General features: G+C 42.9%; 1 non-coding gene across 1 annotated transcript; it reads right to left on the bottom strand.

Moving 5' to 3' along the window:
• Positions 1-3,901: 3,901 nt before the first annotated feature.
• On the bottom strand, positions 3,902-3,975 carry trnat-agu (transfer RNA threonine (anticodon AGU)). Its single transcript has one exon. It is a non-coding gene; the product is annotated as a tRNA-Thr (tRNA).
• Between the last annotated feature and the right edge of the window lie 6,407 nt (positions 3,976-10,382).

Genomic DNA, 10,382 nt, shown 5'->3' with positions numbered 1-10,382 from the left:
AGACACTGATCCCAAAGTCGAGAGACACATTTTCAATCCAACAGTCAAACAACAGCAGGAGAGACAGAAGTTGTTTCCATTTCACTCTAATTCAGTACAGCTGACAGGTTGATACATCAATCACAGTCCAAAAACAAACCCATCATCAGATCTAAATAAACTCTGTCACCATGGTTACATTTTAAATATAAACCTTGAAACAGAACAGACAAAATTTGCATGATTGAAAGGTACAGACTGAATGCAAGGAGGCTTCAAGGGGATTTGGACAGGGTAAGTGAATGGGCAAGAACATGGCAGATGGAATATAATGTGAATAAGTGTGAATTTCTCCACTTTGGGAGAATAAACAGAAAGACAGAGTATTTCTTAACTGGTGAGAGGTTGAGAAGTGTCGATGTCCAAAGGTACCTGGGTGTCCTTGTTCATGAGACACTAAAAGCTCGTGTGCAGGTGCAGAAAGCTATTAGGAAGGCAAATGGTATGTTGGCTTCATTGAAAGGGGATTTGAGTACATGGTTAAAGATGTATTGCTTCAATTGTATAAAGTTTGGCTGAGACTGCACCTGGAATATTCTGTACTATTTTGGTTTCCTTATTGAAGGAAGGATAGACATGTCACAGAGGGAGTGCAACAGAGATTCACTGGACTAATCCCCTGGGATGGTGGGATTGTCTTATGATGAGAGACTGCAGAAACTGGGCCGAAATTCTCTGGAGTTTCGAAGAATGAAAGGTGATCTCATTGAAACTTACAAAATTCTTACAGGGTAGATATGGAGAGGATGTTTCCTCTGTCTGGTGAGTCTAGAACAAGGGGACACAGACTCAGAATAAGGACAGGCCATTTGAGACTGAGATGAGCAGGAATTTCTTTACTCAGAGGGTGGGAAATCTGTGGAATTCTTTATCCCAGTGGGCTGTGGAAGATCAATCATTGAACATATTCAAGACAGAAATCGATAGATTTCTAAATACTAACAGGATCAAGGGATATGGAGATAGCAGGAAAAATGGCGTAGAGGTAGATGATCAGTCACGATCTGTTTGAATGTTGGAGCAGGCTTGATGGGCTGAATGGCCTAATGCCCCTATTTCCTATCATCCTTTGAATCCCAATAATGTACATCAGAACGTTAGACCAAGTTATGCATTACATACCAGTTCAAAAATCCCACAGAGATTAAGACTGAAAGATACAGTATCAATTCCATTACTACAAAATGAAGGACTTGGAGCTTGCAGACCAGCCCATGTATAAGATTGAAAGTTATATTTTCATTCACAATCGTTTTCACAGAGCTAAATATTAAATACCAATCCACAACTTGTACAGGACTACCAAATAAAACCTACAACTGTAAAATACAGTTAAACCATATTTTAAATTAAACACAAGGCAAACAAATATTGATACATTAAGAGAGTGGGAAACAGTGAGAGCAGAGTGGAGCATCAAGAGCCCAGGAGAGAGAGGGAGCAAGAGTTCACTCGGAGAGCAGGGAACAGCGAGAGCACGCGTCAAAAAAGGCAAAGGAATCCACAATTAATGGGAAAACACTGAATGGTGTAGAGGAAGTGAGGGACGTTGGAGTGAATGTCCACAGATTCCTGAAGTAGCAGTACAGGTCAATAAGCTGGTTCAGCAGGTATATGGAATCCTTTCCTTTATTAACTGAGTTATGGAATATAAGGGTGATCTGGGTGTCCATGTCAATAAGTCACTGACAGCTAACATGCAGGTGCAGCAAGCAATTAGGAAGGCTAATAGCATGTTAGCCTTTATCACAAGAGGATTTGAGTACAGGAGTAGTGAATTCTTGCTTCAATTGTATAGAACCCTGGTTAGACCGCACTTGGAGTACTGTGTACAGTTTTGGTCTCCTTACCTTAGGCAGGATATTATTGCCATGGAGGGAGTTCAACGAAGGTTCATCAGACTTGTTCCTGGGATGGTGGGATTGTCCTATGAAGAGAGATTGGGGAAACTGGGGCTGTCTTCTCTAGAGTTTTGAAGAATGAGAGGTGATCCCATTGAAACCCACAAAATACTTAAAGGACAGTCAGGGTCGATGCAGCTAAGATGTTTCCCCTGGTTGGGGAGTCGAAAATCAGGGGACACAATTTCAAAATAAGGGGGAAGCCACTTAGGACAGAGATGAGGAGAAATGTTGTTACACAGAGGGTTGTGAATCTTTGGAATTCTCTACCCCAGAGGGCTGTGGAAGCTCAGTCGTTGAGTATGTTTAAAGCAGAGATTGACAGATTTGTAAATACAAATGACATAAGGGAATATGAGGAAAGTGTGGGAAAAAGGGCATTGAAGTGGATGTTCAGCCAAGATCATATTGAATGGCGGGGCAGTCTCGATGGGCTGAATGGCCGACTCCTGCTTGTTTCGATGTTCCTAACTCCACATTATCGATGAGACACAGCCTCAGGCCGACTTGTCGGGTGGTGCAAACAGATAACACTGCTTCTGATCTTCACCAGAACAGAGACTGAGATGTAACATTGATCATCAAACAGACTGTGAGAGAATACAACAGAATAAAACACATGGAGAGACACTGTGGAATAACAAGTTGATTTGATTGGAATGTTGAATTTTGATTGGAATGGATAAAACACCAGAAACAGCAGATTAAATTGGGATTCTCATCATTATATTGATCTGAGACAGGAAAGAGAAACTGATGGGAAGAAGGAAGAATGGAGTTTTTCACTCACCCATGAAAGCTGATTAAAAAAAGATGCAAATAACAGAGAATTTCACCAAAAAGGGAGATTAAATGCTACCGAAACCTTGGATCGAAGGATGCCCCAACAGATCACCTGTTTAACTGTCTCCTCACTGGGGGATTTCAATCAGTGAGCAATATTATTCGCTACCTTTTTTTTGTTAAATGAACCCAGAACTGTCACTTGGAGTTAATATCTGCATTCCGACTCCTGAATATTTTCTTGACACATTTCCTGCTGAAAGAACTAAGAACTCTTTTCTAATTTACACAATACTATATACACATTCATCAAACCTCTTAAGCTTGCATCCTTGGTGCTGCTCTCTCTTCTCCCAAACCTCATCTCATGTGACTGTTACATCATCACTCTGACAGTGGGAGGGGTTGATCCCACTATCTTCAGCCTTAACCCTTTACATCCTTATACTACACTGTCTGTCCAAACAAATGGGTGGAGGGAACTTCCTTCATTTATTCAAACACTTGAAAATCAACTCAAAGCCATCAGAGAGAGAGAGGGAGAGAGAGTGTCAGAGAACTTCCTGCATCCAGTCCTGACCCTGTCACACTCAGCAGCTGCTCACCCAGACCCCACTCTCATCAACACTGAACATTGTTACAGAGACCCTTCAAATAATGTTTGTAAAAGGCGGAAAAATTCAAAGTTCATCGCAGCCGGATTGAATGGAACAAAGTTTAATATCTTCTCACCGTCTCTCAACACCCACGAGACATAGGTTTTCTTATTTGGTTCCTTTGATTTTTCTTGTTCCTGATTGACAAATATTCCAAACCTCGGATCAACCCTCCCACTTGCGTCATGTCCCCAGTCTCGGTTAAAAGCAACACATAACGACACAAACACTGTGAAACAAACAACGCAGTCACACTTTCCTTCAGTGAGATTAATGTCGAGCTGTTTTCCAGATTGAATGTAACCGTGAACAAATTTGTATCAAAGAAGTTGCCTTTGGCGTATCAGCACTGAATTTCTGGACAAGGAGGAACAGCCATTCGCAACTCACATCCTTCACAAAGGCTGTTTTCTCCTGTGACTGAAATTCATCATGTAATTTGAATTCCAAGTTCAAGTTCACAAAACAGAGATATAAATGATTGATAACGAAACTTCTAAAGCATATCACAAATGTGAAATAAGGCTCTGCTGGGATTTGAACCTAGGCTCTTCGGTTTACTAGACAGGTGCTTTCACCAACTAAGCTACAGAGCCAAATCACAAATGCTTTTGTAGTTGAAATCAGAGGAGGATCTGTTTATTCTCATCACACGTCTCCACTGGTCACAACATATTTTAACTTTTCCTACTTACTGATACAGTCATATACTCTATTTTTCCCAAAACTGAGAATGGAGGTGGAGGGGCGACATGATAGAGGTTGACAAAGTTATGAGTGGCAGAGACAGAGTGGATAGTCAGCAGCTTTTTCACAGGGTGGCAGAGTCAGTTCCGAGGGGACATAGGTTTAAGGCAAGAGGGGCAAAGTTTAGAGGGGATGTGCGAGGCAAGTTCTTTACACAGAGGGTGGTGAGTGCCTGGAACTTGCTGCCGGGGAAGGTGGTGGAAGCAGGGAAGATAGCGACGTTTAAGAGGCATCTTGACAAATACATGAATAGGAAGGGAAGAGAGGGATACGGTCCCCTGAAGTGCAGAAGGTTTTAGTTTAGACAGGCATCAAGATCGGCGCAGGCTTGGAGGGCCGAATGGCCTGTTCCTGTGCTGTACTGTTGTTTGTTCTTTGTACATAGATAACACGTTTATAGATGTGGTCACCCCACAGCTTAAGAGTATGCAGGGAGAGAGGGAATGGGTGACCACCAGGCAGTCAAAAAGAATCAGGCAGGTAGTGCAGGACACCCCGAGTGCGACTCACTCTCCAGCAGGTATTCAGTTCTGAATACAGAGGACAATGATGCTTCACCTGGGGAGTGCAGCCGGAGCCAAGTCCATGACACCATGGGTGACTCAGCAGCAAAGGGGAGTACAGGGAAGACTGGAAAAGCCATAGTGATAGGTGATTCAATCGTCAAGGGGACAATCAGGTGTTTCTATGGCCACAGACGTGAATCCAGGAATGGAGTGTTGGCTCCCTGGTGCCAGGGTCAAGGATGTCATTGAGCAGTTGCAGAGCACCCTGAAGCGGAAGGGTGAACAGCCAGCAGTGGTAGTCCACATCAGAACCAACAACATAGGTAGATATAAGGATGTTGTGCTGCAGTCAGAACTTAGGGAGTGAGGTAAGAAATTAGCAAGCAGGACATCAAAAGTAATAATCTCCGGATTACTCCCAGTGCCACGTGCAAGTGAGTACAGGAATAGATGGATAAGACAGATGAATGTACAGGAATAGATGGATAAGACAGATGAACGTGTGGCTGGAAAGATGGTGCAGGAGGGAGGACTTTCGATTTTTGGGACAGGTTGGACGGGTTGCACCTGAACCGAGCCAGGACGGAGTTCCTTGCAGGATGTTTTGCTAGTGCTGTCGGGGAGGGTTTAAACTAGTTTGGCAGGGAGATGGGGACTGGAAGGTAGAGTCAGATCAGAAATGAAAATGGAAGGCAGAAAATTAATGGAGTCTGGAAGAGAGAGGAAACACTGATGAGAAAATTCAAAACAAAAAATGTTCGCAGTGCTCAAGGATATCTAAATCAATGCAAGGAGTATAGCAAATGAAGCAGATGAGCTCAGGGCACAGTTAGACACATGGCAGTATGATATCATAGCTATTACACAAACATGGCTAAAGGAGGGACAGGCATGGCAGCTCAATCTTCCTGGTTACAGGGTTTTCAGACGTGAGAGGGAAGGGGATAAAAAAGGAGGGGGAGTGGCAATTTTGGTCAAAGAAACTATTACAGCTGTGAGGAGGGATGATATTTTGGAAGGTTTATCAAATGAGACCGTATAGATTGAGCTGAGGAACAAAAAAGAGGCAATCACACTGCTGGGAGTGTACTTTAGACCCCTAAACAGTCAGAGGGAGATGGAAGAGCAGATATGTAGGCAAATATCTGAGAAGTGCAAGAACAATAGGGCAGTAACAGTGGGGGAATTGTACCACCCAAACATGAACTGGGATACTTTTTGTGTAGAGGGAATTGAGGGAGCAGAATTCTTGAGGTGCATTCAGGAGTACTTTTTTAGCCAATATGTAGCAAGTCCAACAAGAGAGGGTGAAGTTTTAGACTTAGTTTTAGGAAATGAAGAGGGGCAGGTGGAAGGAGCGGCAGTGGGACAGCAATTTGGTGGTAGTGATCATAATTCAGTCAGTTTTAATATAATTATGGAAAGGACAAGGACAGAACAGGAGTTAGAGTTCTCAATTGGGGTAAGACCAACTTTACTAAGGTGAAGATTGATTTACCGAAAGTGGACTGAAAACAGGTAGTTGAAGGTAAATCAGTGTCAGAGCAGTGGGAAGAACTCAAAGGGGAGATTCAAGGGGTTCGGAGTCAACATGTTCCCACAAAGAAAAAGGGTGGGAAGGCCAAATCTAGAGCCCCATGGATGTCAAGGAGTTTACGGGTATAATAAGGCAGTAAAGGAAAGTTTATGCCCAACACAGAGAACTGAATACTACAGAAAGCCGAGAGGAGTATAGAATGTGGAGGGGGGAAATCAACATTGAAATTAGGAAAGTTAAGCGAGAGCATAAAAGAATATTGGCAATCAAAATTATGGTGAACCCAAAGATGTTTTATCAATACATTGAGAGTAAAAGGATAAATAAGGAAAGAATAGGGCACAAAAAAGACCAAAAAGGTAACCTATGTGTCGAGCAGAAGATGCTGGCATTGTTCTGAATAAATACTTTGCATCTGTCTTCACAAAAGAGGGGGTACATGCATATATTGTAGATAAGGAAGAGGGGTGTGAAGTATGGATGTGATCCATACAGAGGGAGAGAGGACATATTAATGGGATTAGTGTATATGAAAGTTGATAAATCACGAGCACCGGATGGAATGCACCTCAGGCTGTTAAAAAGAAGCAAGAGAGGAAATAGCAGAAGAGCTGATCATCATTTTCCAGACCTCACTGGATACAGGTGTGGTGATGGAGGATTGGAGGACTGCTAACGTTGTACCTTTGTTTAAAAAGGGAGTGAGGGAGACCAAATAATTACAGGCCAGTCAGTCTAAAATCAGTAGTGGGCAAATTATTGGAATCTATTCTGAGAGACAGGATAAAATGTTACTTCGAAAGGCACAGATTAATCAAGGATAGTCAGCATAGATTTGTTAAGGGAAGATCTTGTCTAACCAACTTGATCGATATTTTGAAGAATTAAGAAGGAAGATAGATGAGGGTAGTGCAGTTGATGTAGTCTTCACGGATGTAAATGTAGGGGGTATGAGTTTGCAGATGGCACAACGATTGGCTGTGTGGTAAATAGCAAGGAGGATAGCTGTAGACTGCAGGAAGAACTTCATGGTCTGGTCAGATGGACAGAAAAATGGCAAATGGAATTCAATTCAGAAGTGTGAGTTGATGCACTTGGGGAGGTTAAACAAGGCAAAGGAATACACAATTAATTGGAGAAGACTGAGAGGTGTAGAGGAAGTGAGGGACCTTGGAGTAAATGTCCACAGATCCCTGAAGGTAGCAGGACAGGTCGTAAAGGTGGTAAGAAGGCATATGGAATCCTTTCCTTTATTAGCCGAGGTATAGATTTAAGAGCAGGGAGGTTATGCTGGAACTGTATAAATCATTAGTCAGGCCACAATGAATACTGTATGCAGTTCTGATCACCTTATTGCAGAAAGGATGTAATTGCACTAGAGAGGGTGCAGAGGAGATTCACGAGGATGCTGCCGGGATTGGAAAAATGCAGCTATGAGGAAAGACTGGATAGGCTGGGGCTGTTCTCCTTGGCACAGAGAAGGCTGAGGGGAAATCTCATTGAAACATACAAAATTTTGAGGTGCCTGGATAGAGTTGAAGTGAAGGGCCTATTTACCTTAGCAGAGAGGTCAGTGACTGGGGGAAACAGATTCAAAGTGATCTACACTAATGGAATTGATTCTGTATCTTTCCATTTCACAGTGTGGGTGAGTTCTGAACTGGTATCTAATTTGTGTCTCAGGTTACAATATCTTTCAGCACCTTAGAAACTTTCTCTGTAAGGAATGTTGAACTTGTATGTAACTTGTATCTCAGGGTACACTATGGGGATGTTTAAACATCCTTTATCATGAATGGATGTGAGCTTTGAGTATGGTATTTAATTTAAATCTCAGGGTACAGCATTACGTTAGATTCTGTGCCATTCAATCAATACTGTGTGCCAATTCTATCTGATATTTAATTGATAGCTAAGTCTGCATTATATTTAGATTGACACATTGTATTTCATTCTGTTAATGAGGGTGACTTTGACCTGGGATTGAGGTATCTGACTGTCAATGGGACTGAATTGGGGTGAAATGGAAACAACTTATTTCTCTCCTGCTTTGTTTGATTGTTGGATTGAAAATGTGTTTCTGGAACTCGGGATCAATGTCGGCCTGACTACTTCTGCAGTCTGAGACTAGGGAACTGATGAACTGTCTATCCCTCTGTACTCTGAGTGATAATGTACCTACTGTGTGTGAGAGGAGCTGGCTGCACTGTTCCTTGTGCCTCGAGTGCAGCAACCATCACATTCATCACGATACCTTCAAGTATTTGCCTGTATGAAGAAAGAATATGTCTTAACTCAAGAACAGGGGAGGTGCAAAATATCAAGGAGGTGAATTTAATTTCGCAATTAATAATCATTAAAAACACCCACAAATGAAAACCAGTGTCAGTATCTGTCTCCACTGAAGTACTGAAGCTCCCAGCTCCTGCATCACAAGTATTCTGGGCAGATCCATCGAGACAAAACACTGCACTGGGATCGTCCCAACTGCTCGATGCTCTACACATATTTCCAGCCACCCTGCTTCATATGCACAAATAAAGAAAAATAAAGCCCCATTTGTATATCCCTCAATTCCTTTCGTCCCATACAGTTGTTCCACCTCCCCTTAAATGCATCGATATTTTCGCCTCGACCTCTCACTGTGGTTGCAAATTCCAGATTCTAACCACTCACTACATAAATACCTTTTTCATGAATTCCTCATTGGTTTTATGAATGTCGATTTTATATTTTTGGCTCTTGTTTCAGACAACACCACAAGAGAAAACATATCTGCATGTATTCTATAGAAGCCCTTCACTATTTCCTCACTTTTTTCATTTGTTCATGTGATGTCGGCATCACTGGCTATGCCAGCATTTATTGCCCATTCCAAATTGCCCTTGACAAAATGGTGGTGAGCTGCCTTCTTGAGCTGCTGCAGTCCTTGAGATGTAGGAATTCCAACGGTGCTGTTTGGAAGGGAGTTCCAGGATTTTGACCCAGCGACAGTGCAGGAATGGTGATATAGTTCCAAGTCAGGATGGTGTGTGGCTTGGAGGGGAACTTGCATGTGGTAGTGTTCCCATGCATCTGCTGCCCTTGTCCTTGTTGGTGGTAGAGGTTTCAGGTTTGGTAGGTGCTGTCGAAGAAGCCTTGGTTTGTTGCTGCAGTGCATCTTTTAGCTGGTACGCACTGCTGCCACTGTGCATCAGTGGTGAATGGAGTGAATATTGAAGGTGGTGGATGTGGGCAATCAAACAGGCTACTTGAGTGTTGTTGGAGCTGCACTCATCCAGGCAAGTGGGCAGTATTCCATCACACTCCTGACTTGTGCCTTGTGAATGGTGGACGGATGTGGGGAAACAGGAGGTCAGTTACTCGCCGCAGAATTCCTAGCCTCTGACCTTGCTCTTGCAGTCACAGCACTTATATGGCTGGTCCAGTTCAGTTTCTGGTCAATGGTAACCAATGGTCAATGTTAATGGTGGTGGATTCAGTGATGGTAATGCCATTGAACATCAAGGGGACTGATTAGATTCTCTCTTGTTTGAGATGGTCATTGCCTGGCACTTATCTGATGCCAATGTTACTTGCCACTTATCAGCCCAAGCCTGGATGTTGTGCAGGTCTTGCTGCATCTGGACATGGGCTGCTTCAGTATCTGAGGAGTCATGAATGGTGCTGAACATTGGGCAATCATCAGAAAACATCCACACTTCTGGCCTTGTGATGGAGGGAAGGTTGTTGATGAAGCTGCTGAAGATGGTTGGGCCTAGAACACGAGCCTAAGGAATTCCAGCTGTAATGGCCGGAGACTGAGATGATTGACCTGAACAACCACAGCCATCTTCCTTAGTGCTAGGTATGACTGCAAACAGCAGAGCATTTTGCCCCGATTTCTATTTACATTGGTTTTGCTAGGGCTGCCTTGTTGCCATACATGTCAAAGGCTGCCTTGATGTCAAGGGCAGTCACTCCCACCTCACAATGCAATGTTTCTTTAACTCAAAAATAAAAGCAAAAGTCTGTCGATGCTGGAAATATGAAATAAACAAAAATGTTGGAAATACTCAGCAGTTCAGGCAGCATTTGTGGAGGGAGAAACACAATTAACATTTCAGGTCTGTGTCCTTTCATTTTACAATATGCTTTATGTCCTGGTAGATAACAGTGCATTCAGTCTGCAGTAATGGAATTAATACTGTATCCTCCAGTCTGACCACTTGTG

Source organism: Heterodontus francisci, unplaced genomic scaffold (assembly GCF_036365525.1).
Source record: "Heterodontus francisci isolate sHetFra1 unplaced genomic scaffold, sHetFra1.hap1 HAP1_SCAFFOLD_286, whole genome shotgun sequence".
NCBI lineage: Eukaryota > Metazoa > Chordata > Chondrichthyes > Heterodontiformes > Heterodontidae > Heterodontus > Heterodontus francisci.
Note: the sequence above shows the minus strand (reverse complement) of the source record. Positions and strands in the feature narration are given on the sequence as shown.